Below are 12,744 nucleotides of genomic sequence, written 5' to 3'. Positions count from 1 at the left end.
ACCGAAGCCAGATGGCTCAGTAAGACCAATTTTAAATCTCATGGCATTGAACCAATTCTTAAAGGAATTCAAGTTCAAGATGGAATCCCTAAGGGCAGTGATCTCCAGCCTGGAGGAAGGGGAATTCCTGGTGTCGCTGGACATCAAGGACACGTACCTGCATGTCCCCATTTGGCCTCCTCATCAATCCTACTTTAGATTTGCTGTCCTGGAATGTCACTATCAGTTCCAGATGCTACCATTCGGGCTGTCAACAGCACCGAGGATATTCACAAAGGTGATGGCAGAAATGATGGTTCTCCTGCGCAAGCAAGGAGTGAACATTATCCCATATCTGGACGATCTATTAATCAAGTCAAATTCCAGGGAAAAGTTGCTACAGAGTATCACACTGACAATGCAGATACTCCAGGACCACGGTTGGATTCTCAATCATCCAAAAGCAACACAGAGATTAGCATTCTTAGGAATGATTCTCGACACAACAGTCCAGAGAGTATTTCTCCCGTTGGAGAAAGCGTTGGTGATTCAATCAATGGTTCGAGAGATCTTGAAGCCAGACTGAGTATCAGTCCATCAATGCATTCGCTTGCTGGGAAAGATGGTAGCTGCTTACGAAGCCCTACAGTTCAGAAGTTTCCATGCCAGGTCCTTCCAACTGGATCTCCTGGACAAATGGTCTAGATCGCATCTTCACCTACAACAGCGGATACGCCTGTCACCGAAAGCCAGGATCTCACTCCTCTGGTGGCTGCAGACTACTCACCTGCTCGAGGGACGCAGGATCGGGATTCAGAACTGGATTGTCCTGACCACGGATGCAAGTCTAAGAGGTTGGGGAGTGGTCACTCAAGGGGAAAACTTCCAAGGAAGATGGTCAAGTCTAGAAGTTCTTCTTCACATAAACATCCTGGAACTGTGAGCAGTTTACAATGGTCTTCTGCAAGGGGCTCATCTGCTAACAGATCAAGCCATTCTAGTCCAGTCGGACAACGTGACGACAGTGTCTTACATAAACCGCCAAGGCGGAACGAAAAGCAGAGCTGCAATGGCGAAGGTGACAAGGATACTCCTCTAGGCGGAAAGACATGCAAGGGCTCTGTCAGCAGTCTTCATTCCAGGAGTGGACAACTGGGAAGCAGACTTTCTCAGCAGACACTATCTCCATCCAGGAGAATGGGGCCTCCATCAGGAGGTATTCGCAGAGATAACAAGTCTGTGGGGAGTTCCTCAGGTAGACATGGTGGCATCTCGTCTCAACAAGAAACTTCGGAGATATTGTTCCAGGTGAAGAGACCCGCAAGCAGTGGCAGTGGACGCACTGATGACTCCGTGGGTGTTCCAATCGGTGTATGTGTTCCCTCCACTTCCGCTAATCCTAAGGAGTCTCAAGTTGATAAAAAGAACAAAAGTTCAAGCAATTCTCATTGCTCCAGACTGGCCAAGGAGGGCTTGGTACCCAGATCTTCTGGACTTGCTCCTAGAAGATCCTTGGCCTCTTCCACTCAGAGAAGACCTGCTTCAGCAGGGGCCGTTTGCTTATCAAGACTTACCGCGGCTACGTTTGACGGCATGGAGGTTGAACGACAGATCAAGGCCTGAAAGAGCATTCCTTCTCAGGTCATTCCAACACTCATCCAGGCTAGAAAGGGGGTAACGTCTAAACATTACCATCGAATTTGGAGGAAATACGTGTCTTGGTGTGAATTCTACGGTGGATTTTGAACTAGGGTGTTTGCTCCTGTTTCTACAGGCAGGTGTGGATGTGGGCCTACGCCTAGGCTCGATCAAGGTTCAGATTTTGGCCTTGTCCATTTTCTTCCAGAGACAATTGGCGGTCCTCCCAGAGGTTCAGACTTTCCTGAAAGGGGTTTTGCACATCCAACCTCCTTATGTGACTCCAATGGCACCATTGGATCTAAATATTGTGTTGCAGTTCATACAGTCGGACTGGTGTGAACCTTTAGGGAAGGTGGACCTAAAGTTTCTCACATGGAAGGTGGTCACACTGTCGGCCCTGGCATCCGAGAAGCGGGTGTCAGAATTGCGTTGTCTCATATGAGTCCTTACTTGATATTCTATGAGTATAGAGCTGAACTCAGAACTCGTCAGCAATTTCTTCCAAAGGTGGTATCAGCTTTTCATATCAACCAACCTGTTGTGGTGCCAGTGTCTACTGACACTTCAGCTTTCGCAAGATCCTTGGACATTGTCAGGGTTTTGACAATTTATGTGGCGTGGACTGCTCGTCACAGGAAGTCTGAAGCACTTTTTGTACTATACGATCCCAACAAGATTGGGTGTCATGCTTCAAAGCAGACTATTGCGCGCTGGATCAAATGTACTATCCAGTATGCTTATTCCACGGCAGGATTGCCGATTCCGACTTCGGTAAAGGCCCACTCTACGCGTAAGGTGGGTTCTTCCTGGACGGCTCCCCGGGGTGTCTCGGCTATGTGGTTATGCCGAGCAGCTACTTGGTCTGGATCAAACACGTTTGCAAAATTTTGATACTTTGGCCTCTGATGACCTACGATTTGGTCAAGCTGTTTTGCAGGAACCTGGTGCACCTCCCGCCCTTGAGCGGAGCTTTGGTATAGCCCCAACGTACTAATGTGGACCCCAGCATCCTCTAGGACGTAAAAGAAAAATTGATTTTATAACCTACCGGTAAATCCTTTTCTCATAGTCCGTAGAGGATGCTGGGCGCCCGTCCAGTGCTCCAGTTTCTCCTGCACAGTTGTTACTTGTTAAGTAATGGCAGATGTTGCTGCCACTTTTGTTCATGGATATTGGCACGTTTTCTGTGTGTTCCATGCTGGTTGCATGTTTATGAATTGGTGCGAGCTGGTGTGAATCTCACCACTATCTGAGTAGTATCCTCCTCCTGAGGTTGACCGTCTCCTCGGGCACAGTTTCTATAATTGAGGTCTGTGGGAGGGGCATGGAGGGAGGAGCCAGCCCACACTATTAAACTTTTGGAGTGCCAAGGGCTCCGGTGGACCCGTCTGTGCCCCAAGGTACTAATGTGGACCCCAGCATCCTCTACGGACTACGAGAAAAGGATTTACCTGTAGGTTATAAAATCCTGTTTTCTCTACCACCATAGATGTGAAAAAGATGGGGGTACCCTCATTTGCCCTATAAAAGTCTGTCTGTTAAAGGTAGGTCTGTATGTTATTGCCCTGTTTTGTTCTATTACCAATTGTAAAGCGCAAAATAAACTGTTAATAATAAATAAATAAATAATAAATGTCTAGTGATCACTAGAGATGAGCGCCGGAAATTTTTCGGGTTTTGTGTTTTGGTTTTGGGTTCGGTTCCGCGGCCGTGTTTTGGGTTCGACCGCGTTTTGGCAAAACCTCACCGAATTTTTTTTGTCGGATTCGGGTGTGTTTTGGATTCGGGTGTTTTTTTCAAAAAACCCTAAAAAACAGCTTAAATCATAGAATTTGGGGGTCATTTTGATCCCAAAGTATTATTAACCTCAAAAACCATAATTTACACTCATTTTCAGTCTATTCTGAATACCTCACACATCACAATATTATTTTTAGTCCTAAAATTTGCACCGAGGTCGCTGTGTGAGTAAGATAAGCGACCCTAGTGGCCGACACAAACACCGGGCCCATCTAGGAGTGGCACTGCAGTGTCACGCAGGATGTCCCTTCCAAAAAACCCTCCCCAAACAGCACATGACGCAAAGAAAAAAAGAGGCGCAATGAGGTAGCTGTGTGAGTAAGATAAGCGACCCTAGTGGCCGACACAAACACCGGGCCCATCTAGGAGTGGCACTGCAGTGTCACGCAGGATGTCCCTTCCAAAAAACCCTCCCCAAACAGCACATGACGCAAAGAAAAAAAGAGGCGCAATGAGGTAGCTGACTGTGTGAGTAAGATAAGCGACCCTAGTGGCCGACACAAACACCGGGCCCATCTAGGAGTGGCACTGCAGTGTCACGCAGGATGGCCCTTCCAAAAAACCCTCCCCAAACAGCACATGACGCAAAGAAAAAAAGAGGCGCAATGAGGTAGCTGACTGTGTGAGTAAGATAAGCGACACTAGTGGCCGACACAAACACCGGGCCCATCTAGGAGTGGCACTGCAGTGTCACGCAGGATGGCCCTTCCAAAAAACCCTCCCCAAACAGCACATGACGCAAAGAAAAAAAGAGGCGCAATGAGGTAGCTGACTGTGTGAGTAAGATAAGCGACCCTAGTGGCCGACACAAACACCGGGCCCATCTAGGAGTGGCACTGCAGTGTCACGCAGGATGGCCCTTCCAAAAAACCCTCCCCAAACAGCACATGACGCAAAGAAAAAAAGAGGCGCAATGAGGTAGCTGACTGTGTGAGTAAGATAAGTGACCCTAGTGGCCGACACAAACACCGGGCCCATCTAGGAGTGGCACTGCAGTGTCACGCAGGATGGCCCTTCCAAAAAACCCTCCCCAAACAGCACATGACGCAAAGAAAAAAAGAGGCGCAATGAGGTAGCTGACTGTGTGAGTAAGATAAGCGACCCTAGTGGCCGACACAAACACCGGGCCCATCTAGGAGTGGCACTGCAGTGTCACGCAGGATGGCCCTTCCAAAAAACCCTCCCCAAACAGCACATGACGCAAAGAAAAATAAAAGAAAAAAGAGGTGCAAGATGGAATTGTCCTTGGGCCCTCCCACCCACCCTTATGTTGTATAAACAGGACATGCACACTTTAACCAACCCATCATTTCAGTGACAGGGTCTGCCACACGACTGTGACTGATATGACGGGTTGGTTTGGACCCCCCCCAAAAAAGAAGCAATTAATCTCTCCTTGCACAAACTGGTCTACAGAGGCAAGATGTCCACCTCATCATCATCCTCCGATATATCACCGTGTACATCCCCCTCCTCACAGATTATCAATTCGTCCCCACTGGAATCCACCATCTCAGCTCCCTGTGTACTTTGTGGAGGCAATTGCTGCTGGTCAATGTCTCCGCGGAGGAATTGATTATAATTCATTTTAATGAACATCATCTTCTCCACATTTTCTGGATGTAACCTCGTACGCCGATTGCTGACAAGGTGAGCGGCGGCACTAAACACTCTTTCGGAGTACACACTTGTGGGAGGGCAACTTAGGTAGAATAAAGCCAGTTTGTGCAAGGGCCTCCAAATTGCCTCTTTTTCCTGCCAGTATAAGTACGGACTGTGTGACGTGCCTACTTGGATGCGGTCACTCATATAATCCTCCACCATTCTTTCAATGTTGAGAGAATCATATGCAGTGACAGTAGACGACATGTCCGTAATCGTTGTCAGGTCCTTCAGTCCGGACCAGATGTCAGCATCAGCAGTCGCTCCAGACTGCCCTGCATCACCGCCAGCGGGTGGGCTCGGAATTCTGAGCCTTTTCCTTGCACCCCCAGTTGCGGGAGAATGTGAAGGAGGAGATGTTGACAGGTCGCGTTCCGCTTGACTTGACAATTTTCTCACCAGCAGGTCTTTCAACCCCAGCAGACTTGTGTCTGCCGGAAAGAGAGATCCAAGGTAGGTTTTAAATCTAGGATCGAGCACGGTGGCCAAAATGTAGTGCTCTGATTTCAACAGATTGACCACCCGTGAATCCTTGTTAAGCGAATTAAGGGCTCCATCCACAAGTCCCACATGCCTAGCGGAATCGCTCCGTGTTAGCTCCTCCATCAATGTCTCCAGCTTCTTCTGCAAAAGCCTGATGAGGGGAATGACCTGACTCAGGCTGGCAGTGTCTGAACTGACTTCACGTGTGGCAAGTTCAAAGGGCATCAGAACCTTGCACAACGTTGAAATCATTCTCCACTGCACTTGAGACAGGTGCATTCCACCTCCTATATCGTGCTCAATTGTATAGGCTTGAATGGCCTTTTGCTGCTCCTCCAACCTCTGAAGCATATAGAGGGTTGAATTCCACCTCGTTACCACTTCTTGCTTCAGATGATGGCAGGGCAGGTTCAGTAGTTTTTGGTGGTGCTCCAGTCTTCTGTACGTGGTGCCTGTACGCCGAAAGTGTCCCGCAATTCTTCTGGCCACCGACAGCATCTCTTGCACGCCCCTGTCGTTTTTTAAAAAATTCTGCACCACCAAATTCAAGGTATGTGCAAAACATGGGACGTGCTGGAATTTGCCCATATTTAATGCACACACAATATTGCTGGCGTTGTCCGATGCCACAAATCCACAGGAGAGTCCAATTGGGGTAAGCCATTCTGCGATGATCTTCCTCAGTTGCCGTAAGAGGTTTTTAGCTGTGTGCGTATTCTGGAAAGCGGTGATACAAAGCGTAGCCTGCCTAGGAAAGAGTTGGCGTTTGCGAGATGCTGCTACTGGTGCCGCCGCTGCTGTTCTTGCGGCGGGAGTCCATACATCTACCCAGTGGGCTGTCACAGTCATATAGTCCTGACCCTGCCCTGCTCCACTTGTCCACATGTCCGTGGTTAAGTGGACATTGGGTACAACTGCATTTTTTAGGACACTGGTGAGTCTTTTTCTGACGTCCGTGTACATTCTCGGTATCGCCTGCCTACAGAAGTGGAACCTAGATGGTATTTGGTAACGGGGGCACACTGCCTCAATAAATTGTCTAGTTCCCTGTGAACTAACGGCGGATACCGGACGCACGTCTAACACCAACATAGTTGTCAAGGCCTCAGTTATCCGCTTTGCAGCAGGATGACTGCTGTGATATTTCATCTTCCTCGCAAAGGACTGTTGGACAGTCAATTGCTTACTGGAAGTAGTACAAGTGGGCTTACGACTTCCCCTCTTGGATGACCATCGACTCCCAGCAGCAACAACAGCAGCGCCAGCAGCAGTAGGCGTTACACGCAAGGATGCATCGGAGGAATCCCAGGCAGGAGAGGACTCGTCAGAATTGCCAGTGACATGGCCTGCAGGACTATTGGCATTCCTGGGGAAGGAGGAAATTGACACTGAGGGAGTTGGTGGGGTGGTTTGCGTGAGCTTGGATACAAGAGGAAGGGATTTACTGGTCAGTGGACTGCTTCCGCTGTCGCCCAAAGTTTTTGAACTTGTCACTGACTTATTATGAATGCGCTGCAGGTGACGTATAAGGGAGGATGTTCCGAGGTGGTTAACGTCCTTACCCCTACTTATTACAGCTTGACAAAGGGAACACACGGCTTGACAAATGTTGTCCGCATTTCTGGTGAAATACTTCCACACCGAAGAGCTGATTTTTTTGGGTATTTTCACCAGGCATGTCAACGGCCATATTCCTCCCACGGACAACAGGTGTCTCCCCGGGTGCCTGACTTAAACAAACCACCTCACCATCAGAATCCTCCTGGTCAATTTCCTCCCCAGCGCCAGCAACACCCATATCCTCCTCATCCTGGTGTACTTCAACACTGACATCTTCAATCTGACTATCAGGAACTGGACTGCGGGTGCTCCTTCCAGCACTTGCAGGGGGCGTGCAAATGGTGGAAGGCGCATGCTCTTCACGTCCAGTGTTGGGAAGGTCAGGCATCGCAACCGACACAATTGGACTCTCCTTGTGGATTTGGGATTTCGAAGAACGCACAGTTCTTTGCGGTGCTTTTGCCAGCTTGAGTCTTTTCAGTTTTCTAGCGAGAGGCTGAGTGCTTCCATCCTCATGTGAAGCTGAACTACTAGCCATGAACATAGGCCAGGGCCTCAGCCGTTCCTTGCCACTCCGTGTGGTAAATGGCATATTGGCAAGTTTACGCTTCTCCTCCGACAATTTTATTTTAGGTTTTGGAGTCCTTTTTTTACTGATATTTGGTGTTTTGGATTTGACATGCTCTGTACTATGACATTGGGCATCGGCCTTGGCAGACGACGTTGCTGGCATTTCATCGTCTCGGCCATGACTAGTGGCAGCAGCTTCAGCACGAGGTGGAAGTGGATCTTGATCTTTCCCTAATTTTGGAACCTCAACATTTTTGTTCTCCATATTTTAATAGGCACAACTAAAAGGCACCTCAGGTAAACAATGGAGATGGATGGATACTAGTATACAATTATGGATGGACTGCCGAGTGCCGACACAGAGGTAGCTACAGCTGTGGACTATTGTACTGTACTGTGTCTGCTGCTAATATAGACTGGATGATAATGAGATGTAGTATGTATGTATAAAGAAGAAAGAAAAAAAAACCATGGGTAGGTGGTATACAATTATGGATGGACTGCCGAGTGCCGACACAGAGGTAGCTACAGCCGTGGACTACCGTACTGTACTGTGTCTGCTGCTAATATAGACTGGATGATAATGAGATGTAGTATGTATAAAGAAGAAAGAAAAAAAAACCACGGGTAGGTGGTATACAATTATGGATGGACTGCCGAGTGCCGACACAGAGGTAGCTACAGCCGTGGACTACCGTACTGTGTCTGCTGCTAATATAGACTGGTTGATAATGAGATGTAGTATGTATAAAGAAGAAAGAAAAAAAAACCACGGGTAGGTGGTATACAATTATGGACGGACTGCCGAGTGCCGACACAGAGGTAGCTACAGCCGTGGACTACCGTACTGTGTCTGCTGCTAATATAGACTGGTTGATAAAGAGATGTAGTATGTATGTATAAAGAAGAAAGAAAAAAAAACCACGGGTAGGTGGTATACAATTATGGACGGACTGCCGAGTGCCGACACAGAGGTAGCTACAGCCATGGACTACCGTACTGTACTGTGTCTGCTGCTAATATAGACTGGTTGATAAAGAGATGTAGTATGTATGTATAAAGAAGAAAGAAAAAAAAACCACGGGTAGGTGGTATACAATTATGGATGGACTGCCGAGTGCCGACACAGAGGTAGCTACAGCCGTGGACTACTGTACTGTGTCTGCTGCTAATATAGACTGGTTGATAAAGAGATGTAGTATGTATGTATAAAGAAGAAAGAAAAAAAAACCACGGGTAGGTGGTATACAATTATGGACGGACTGCCGAGTGCCGACACAGAGGTAGCTACAGCCGTGGACTACCGTACTGTACTGTGTCTGCTGCTAATATAGACTGGTTGATAAAGAGATGTAGTATGTATGTATATAGAAGAAAGAAAAAAAACCACGGGTAGGTGGTATACAATTATGGATGGACTGCCGAGTGCCGACACAGAGGTAGCTACAGCCGTGAACTACCGTACTGTGTCTGCTGCGACTGGATGATAAATAATGATATAAAAAATATATATATATCACTACTGCAGCCGGACAGGTATATATTATATAATGACGGACCTGCTGGACACTGTCTGTCAGCAGAATGAGTTTTTTATAGAATAAAAAAAAAAAACACCACACAAGTCACACGACGAGTGTTTAACTGTTTCAGGCAATCACAATATAGTATACTACTAACTATACTGGTGGTCAGTGTGGTCAGGTCACTGGTCAGTCACACTGGCAGTGGCACTCCTGCAGCAAAAGTGTGCACTGTTTAATTTTAATAATATGTACTCCTGGCTCCTGCTATAACCTATAACTGGCACTGCTCCCCAGTCTCCCCCACAATTATAAGCTGTGTGAGCACAGTCAGATATATACATAGATGATGCAGCACACTGGGCTGAGCAGTGCACACAGATATGGTATGTGACTGAGTCACTGTGTATCGTTTTTTTCAGGCAGAGAACGGATTATATTAAATAAAACTGCACTGTCTGGTGGTCACTGTGGTCAGTCACTACTAAACTCTGCACTCTCTACAGTACTCCTAAGCTCCAGTAAATCAAGTGTCTCTGTCTCAAATCAATCTCACTCTCTCTCTTCTAATCTAAATGGAGAGGACGCCAGCCACGTCCTCTCCCTATCAATCTCAATGCACGTGTGAAAATGGCGGCGACGCGCGGCTCCTTATATAGAATCCGAGTCTCGCGAGAATCCGACAGCGTCATGATGACGTTCGGGCGCGCTCGGGTTAACCGAGCAAGGCGGGAAGATCCGAGTCGCTCGGACCCGTGAAAAAAAACATGAAGTTCGGGCGGGTTCGGATTCCGAGGAACCGAACCTGCTCATCTCTAGTGATCACACTGATCACCAGACAATAACCCCTTGCAATGCAAGAAAATAATGTAGTGGGAAGATCTTCCTCCAGCCTGGCTATCAATAATTAAAGTGCACCCATTTTAGAAAGAGGGGGATTCTTAATACTTATTGACTGCTGATCATTTATGATCAGGGGCAGATTGGGAACAAAAAGCGGCCCTGGAAAAATTTGTACTAGTAGCCCCACATAGGCAGCACCAGAGGTGTACACCAACTGTATCCCAATCACTATTCACTCAATCTTATATGTCAGCCAAGCAGGCAGACAGAGCATACACTAGATCTGCAATCACAGACTAAGTGGCAAAGTCATTTTCATATATGCATCTTATTCATTGGGCTAGATGTACTAAGCCTGAAAAGTGATAAATATCACAGTGCTAAAGTACCAGCCAATCGGCTCCTAACTGTCATTTTTCAAACACAGCCTGTGACATGACAGTTAGGAGCCGATTGGCTGGTGCTTTATCACAGTGATATTTATCACTTTTCAGGCTTAGTACATCTCCCCCATTATGTCTATAAAAAGGACCACATGACCTCAAACAAAACAGGCCCCACAGGTGCGTCGGCCCACCGGGAATCTTCCCTGTAAACCCTATGGCCAATCCGCCTCTGTTTATGATCACTGGACAAAGTTACCCTGCGCTACACACTTTTTCCATATATGAATTGGAAAGCACGGTGCTGTTTGCTCTCTCACACCCATATTTGAACCTGTACATGTGGGGGCAACAACAAGTGAAAGAAGGGAATTTCTTTTTTCAAATTACTGTATATAACCATGGTCGCAACTATTGTCTGTGATTACCAGACAATATTGCCCAGTGCTACTGAAAGAAATAGATTTTAATAGATGGGGAAAGGTACATTGTGGCAGACAGACACAAGAGCAGCCATCTTTGGAAGAGAGAAGCCAGACAATAACTGAAACACACCAAAAAAGAAATAGTTTTCCATAGGTAATGGTGACCTAAAGCCTAGATCTCCCCAACCTTGTGTCAAATAAAAAGGGGTCATTTAATAAAGTAGGTTGTCTGGGTTTTTACATTTTTTTTTTTAAAGGTAGGCCTTGTTGGGCTGACATATAGTTCCTATACTGTACATGGGATACATTTGATATGGAAACAAATGAGCAAAAAGGGAAAACAACTTGGTGAAGATTGCTTATTGCTATTTTGGAAAAGAGAATAAATGCAGAAGCGAGAACCACAAAATATTTATTTGTGATGTTATTAGAAAAAAAAATAATCATGTTTGTTTTTGGTTCAATCTCTTGGCATTTCAATACAAAAAATAAAATAAAATTCACCATCTTGGTTCAATTTTATTTTACATGTTAGTACAAGCAAAAATACTAATACTAATTTCTGATAAAATAAAAAACAAGGTATAATTTGTGTGGGGACGTCAAAAAAAAAATCTGCGATATTGATGTTGGAATGTGACAAGCACTAACATCACAAAAATGGCCTCGGCACAGGGGTGAGAAAACAATCAGCGGCAAAAGGGTTAAAATCCACTGCCCCAAATTTAAACATTTGTTCAGATGCTATAAAATCTTGTGGGCACAACAGAGCGCATTTTAAATTCCAGGAGAACTCCAGATGCTATATATTATCACTGGCTATCTACTGTAGTTGGCTAGATATAAATATACAGGCACTCTGGGCCGGATTTGGATGCAATGCCAATATTCACGTGATGTTTTCCAGCTGTGCACGAACGTAGCTACAATGTTGCACAGCGCATATGTCGCAAGGTGTGTGCGTACAGAATCGCAGCAGTGATTGAGATGCAGAGTCTCAGATATGTATTGGGCATTCCTGGTTGGTGACTATTCAGACACACGGAGATGCAGGTGTTGGGGGAGTGTTCAGTGTTGCTGGTGGAATATCCGGTTGCAAACTTAGGCGCTTACACTGGAAGCCACTCTGATGGGAGTTTCTGCACCTAGCATGGTCCAAGTTTTGATCTAAAGATGCCCCAAGTGGGATTATTTCATCTAATGAAGTGCATGGTGGGTGTCTCAATCCTTGCACATTTGGGTGCACAGTCATACACAAGGGGAAGGGCTTTTACTAGCACTGGCATAAAATCGCACATGCAACCAGAGAAAAAAGACACAGTCAGTCACAGCAGCATCAGTCCCTCTACAGTGTGTGTTGTATGGGTAATCTGCTTGTCTCAATCATAATGCTGTTGCTACCTCTACAACTGTTATACAGTATAACCAAGTGCTCACTTAGTATATACTGGTATTAGCAATTTGCTGGAATGGTAGGACTGGCACATAATAATGTGGGCACTCTGCTGGCTTGGTACTGAATCATTTAAGCATGTATGCCTGTGACTAATACGGGTGGTCTTCAGTATGCTGACGCCTGGGATCCCAGTAACCAGGATACCGGCGCCAGGATCCCGACCGCCGGCATGCCGACACATATTCTCCCTCTTGGGGATCCGCGCCCCCCCTGGAGGGAGAATAAATAGTGTGGCGCGAGCCCGCAAGGGGCTCACTAGTGCTCGCCCAGCTGTCAGTATGCCGACGGGGTTGGAATTTGCACATGGTACCCCCCAGGCTGTTCTAGCTGGGCTGTCTCAGGGCATCACCATTTAAATACACAGTCACTTTTATATCATGTTTGTCTATTATTCATGTATGCACATTTTTTTCACATAC

This window comes from Pseudophryne corroboree, chromosome 4 (genome assembly GCF_028390025.1).
Source record: "Pseudophryne corroboree isolate aPseCor3 chromosome 4, aPseCor3.hap2, whole genome shotgun sequence".
NCBI classification, from domain to species: Eukaryota; Metazoa; Chordata; class Amphibia; order Anura; family Myobatrachidae; genus Pseudophryne; species Pseudophryne corroboree.
The sequence above is the reverse complement of the archived record's forward strand: the minus strand, read 5'-3'. Positions refer to the sequence as shown.